General features: G+C 30.3%; 1 long non-coding RNA gene across 1 annotated transcript; it reads right to left on the reverse strand.

The window, feature by feature from the left end:
* Positions 1-2989: 2989 nt before the first annotated feature.
* LOC114338009 (uncharacterized) lies at positions 2990-4708 on the reverse strand. Its single transcript, XR_007698534.1, has 2 exons — positions 4045-4708; positions 2990-3171 (listed from the first exon to the last, which is right to left on the reverse strand). It is a non-coding gene; the product is annotated as an uncharacterized LOC114338009 (long non-coding RNA).
* Positions 4709-5160: the final 452 nt, after the last annotated feature.

Here is a 5160-nt window from a genome sequence, read left to right on the forward strand (position 1 = left end):
GTAATTTAGTAGTTGACACAACGTGAATAAAACAAAATGCATTGCAGTCAACATAGGCCATTTCAAGACTTTGACGTTTATGACACTAATTGAAAGCTGGAAGGCAAACATTGAAATTATTTATATTTGTACCGCATTGAGTTTCTTAAGTTTTTTACGTTTAATAGTTTTTTTATAAAATAGTTATTGTTGTTATAAAATAGTGGTTTATATAATTGTTTTTATATAATAGTTTAATCGTTGTATAATAGTTTTTTATAGTTGTATTTTCCGAACATTTTGCTGTTGACTTCTGTAGCTTCTAGCTGTAGAAGTACTTTAACGACTGTATTTAGTTGTAAGCAGTGAATAAATAAACATAAGTAAATATTTTCAAAAGCTTTTGGTATATAGATCCATTTTCCCTCAAGGGGTATGAGTTAACCTACAGTAGAAAAAGTTTTTCAAGGGTGACAACATGGACAAATATAGTTACTTACATGGACATAGTTTTTTTTGTATTTGGAGCTTAGTAAGTTTTTACACAGGTCAACAAATGAAGGCATTCAAGAGTTTAAATTCTTACAAATATTTTGAGGTAGGATTTGTATATAATTGTGGAGCTATAAAAATAAATAATTTCATCATAGTGGTTCACCCCAGATATCTTAAAAAATTGACCTTTTAAAGAATTTGTACAGTCGGAAAAATGAAAGAATACCCATGAACGGTCACGTCAAACAGGTACAATCACATATTTTGTATTTGCTGTTCTTTTTCTATAAATAACAAACGATAGAGATAGATTAATTATGTTAATAATATGTGATCGTTCATGGGTACTCTTTCATTTCTCCGACTGTACCTGCAGTGAAAAAATTTCAAGAGAAGAAACTGAGAATCTGCCGGAAGAGGTGAAATGTTTTTTGATTTTAGACAACGCTCCTGCTCATCCCTCTGAAAATATTCTATGATCAAAACATGGCAACTTTAAATGTATGTTTTTGCCAAAAAATACATCGCTTATTCAACCCATGGATCAGGAAATAATTTTAGCAACAAAATGAATATATCGCAGAAAGTTTTTAGATGAAGTAATTGTATGATGAAGATAACACAGAAGATACAAGAGGGCAGCATACTTTGCAAAACTTAACTGTTACAATTTGAAATCAACAATTTGTTAAGTTTGCTACAGCATGGAAAGGCAGTTAATAAGGGGTTACATAGGTCTTGCGAGTAAAAAAAGTGACTTTTTAAAAAAATTATATCTTGGAAACTAAAAATTATTTTTATTTATAATTGGAACATGTAAAAGTATAGTACACTCAAAAAAATTTCAGCCAAATATATTCATTTTTGTAGAGTTGACTGCAATTTTTCGACAACAGCCCTTTTTTGCGGTGAGCAGCATAACAAGTCCAGTTTCATCTGAAATTTCTTGTAGTTTATACCTCTGGTTAGTGAATGAACAAAGATTTTTTTATTAGATGAGGTCATTTTTGTTTTATCAAAAAAAACTACTTTAAAAATGAGAAAAATTGGGGTCAAAAATGTGTTTAAACTTTGTAAAATCTTCAAATTTCATTTTTTTTTAATTCCTTCGTTCATTTACTAGCCAGAGGTATAAACTACAAGAAACTTTTTGATTTCATATGAGACTGGATTTAGTTATGCTGCCCACCGCAAAAAAACTTAAGCTCTACAAAAATGAATATTTTTGGCTGAAACTTTTTTTGAGACTACCTTAAGTACTATACTTTTACATGTTCCAATTATAAATAAAAATAAATTTTAGTTTTCGAGATATAATTTTTTTAAAAAGTCACTTTTTTTACCCATAAGACCTATGTAACCCCTTAAAAAAATGTTTGATGGCCAAGATGCATACATATATTTAGAAGGAAAGTTCCTAATTTCTGTAGTATAATACATAATACCGAAGAGGAAGTAGCTCTAAGCGCCGGACTCCACGTGCGATTTGTAGTCGTGAAGATTGAACACATTCTTTCAAATAGAAGTCAATCCATGATTATTTAGTTACAAATGGATTGACTTGTATTTGAAACAATGTGTTCAATCTTCCTGATTACAAATCGCAAGTGGAGTGCGGTGCTAATAACACCAAAATATTCCATATATGTCCATAGAAGGTACACAGACATTGAAAAATTCCTGGAATATCCCCGAAAACACGTTCCCTGAACATGCCAGGAAAATCCTGTGTCAGCATTTTAAACATTACCTGAATGTCTTATTGGAACATTCCATGAATGTCCACGAATGTTCTTTGGACATTCAAAATATATTTTGTAGACATTCCCTGGATATACCAGAAATACAGTGATGAGCGCTCTAATAACCTGCAAAATAGCACAAAAGATGGAAAACGTATTAAGTAGTGAGATAAAAAGAAATGAAACTAGTCGAGCTGGGAAATTTAGCGATATTAACTTATACATTTAGATTGTATTGATTGTGTACCACCTTCAGACGTATCAGACGAGTTTGGAAACTACCACTGTCACAGTGACAGTTTTAGTTGACATACTCCTCTGATATGTGTAAAGGTGGGAAACAATCAATATAAAATAAAATTTAAAGGTTAATTTCGCTAAATTTCCCAGCTCGACTAGTTTCATTTCTTTTTATCTCACAACTAAATATGTTGCCCATCTTTTGTGCTGTTTTGCCGGTTATTAGGGCACTCATCACTGTACATCCTTGCTGATGTGACAATACCTCCTATCTGTTTTTTCATGAGTTTTGTAGGAGAGATGGAAAAACATGTTTTAAGGTCACCTCCTGTGTTCATATGTAAGTTTTGACTTGTTTTGTAGTTCATAGATAGTTTAATTTACTACAAAACAAGTCAAAAAATATCATATGAAAACAGGAGGTGACCCTAAGACAAGTTTTTAGTCTCTCTTACGAAACTCATGAAAAAACAGATAGGATGTATTATTACATCACTGATGATATGTGGCCATACCAATTAATACATCCTTGATAAATATAAACATTTTTATTGAACAAAATCTTTTCATACATTTTTTTAATGCAATTTACTGATATTCCTAAATATTTCAAAAAAATGTGTCACATTTGCTTTGTAAACCTTTCTTTTGCCTTTCGTAGCCACATATTCCGTTTCCTTCCTGGGTTTTTGTAGACCACTTCTCTCAGCTGATTCTAAAAAAAATAAAATAAATGGTAATTTTTCTATCCTTTACAATTAACAATCAGAAGAAATATTTACAGGTAATAATATGCATAAATAATAATATTTTGTATTTTGACAATGACGTCTGATTTGGAAGTCGAAAGATTAATAAAATTATTTTTTAAGTTAAATTGTGGCTTATTTCCCAATTAGAATAGTTAATTACAAAAATGCCTCAAATAACTAGCTTCAGAACAATAAATAATTCGTTTCATACCAACATTCGTCCAAAGTCAATTATACCTGTAGTATTTCCATGAAAAGATTCTTTAAGTGAATTTTGCATAGTTTTCTTTAAAATATCTCTATCAGGCCAGAACACAAATTTTTTTAACCTAAGACACATTATATACAAAGTATTTTTGAAATAAGTTGATACCAGGTAGGGTGAAATACTAAACCTATATCCCAAATCTTTATAATCTAAGTTTAAGCTTAGTTTAGCTAAAGTAAGCAATACTTGATCACTTGGTGACAAAACAGTATTTTGATGGTATTTGATAAATGGTGTAATATACTTTAAAGCTATTTTAAAAACATTGTAATTTGCTAAACCAGTATAATTTTTAGTTTTGGCATCATCATTTTCTATACTTTCACAAGATAAAGCTAATTTCTTAAGCTGATATTTAAAATCCTGTGTTAATGTTAATGACATAAAATGTATTTGTTAATTTTTCCATTGTAATATATGTTTGACTATTTGGCAAAATCTTGTCTTCTACTAAACTAGCTTTTATACCAAATAACTGCTATCTACCACTAACTATCCACTGTTTCTAAATCTACTAAAGTAACAGTAATGTATCATTAATGAAAAATGTGTAAAATCATAGACCTACCTAGTATTTGTAGAATATAAGACAGTCCAGTGTCTTATAAATCATTTCAAGAGGAATAAAAAAGCAATTTTTTCTTGTAGGTACCCTTTTCTTTTAATTCTCCTTTGGTACCTTAATTCCCATTTTAGATTTTGGGGAACTCATTTCATTGTGTTTATATACCCCATATGTATTGAATGAACCCAATCTGGATTGTTATTATCAGTTAAGTCGGCTGGTTTTCCTACAAGATTAGACTGTTAACATCTTCAAAAATGGTTAATGTTCAAATGTTGTAACTTACCAGATATAAGATGATTACAGGGGAATTTCCATTTTGCTAGTAAAATCTTAATATTTTATTGCATTTTACCATTGTTGTTGTCTCTCAGATGATAACTATAACTTATTTAGTTAAATTGGTTCAGTTTTGTGCTTAGAATGTAGCACTGATGGTAAGTGGTAAAAGCTAACTTTATCACGATTACTTTGCATTTCACACTTCAAAACACAACACCAATGAGGCATATTATCTTTCTAAATTAATACTTCCAGAGAAAATGTTAAATTAATCTTTGTACAACAACTAAAATGATCTAAAACCATAAGAACCTGATAGAATAATATTCAATGTTTGCCTTCCGGTAGCCATATTGATTTAATTTTGACAGCATCTTGGAACGGCCTATTAAATAATTAAATCAATTCCGAGAATTTAGGCAATTTGTTGTAAGTGAGGATTACAGCATACGGTTACGCTGGACACTAATGGATTCAACATTGCATAATATAATGCAGTCACTGAAGGTGGATGTGAGCTAGTACCTCCGATTTCGTTGAACCTCCATCGATTTGCATGAAAATTGGTAAGTGGTTAAAAGGTAACCTGGTTAAAAGGTTATCTCAAGGAACAAAAGTGGTATGGTGCCAACTTACGCTTTTACCGTGGGGATGGATGCCCTTTTACTCGGGGTAAAAAGTATTTTATTAAAATAACCCCATAATTCGATAGAGGGACAAATTCTAAACAAAATTTGTTATATAAAGTTATTCATTCAAATAAATCTAAATTTTCTAAATTATTTAAGGTCAAAGATTTTAATTTTTTCGTGAAAAAAATGAATGTTTTTAACAGAT

Source organism: Diabrotica virgifera, chromosome 6, assembly GCF_917563875.1.
Source record: "Diabrotica virgifera virgifera chromosome 6, PGI_DIABVI_V3a".
NCBI classification, from domain to species: Eukaryota; Metazoa; Arthropoda; class Insecta; order Coleoptera; family Chrysomelidae; genus Diabrotica; species Diabrotica virgifera.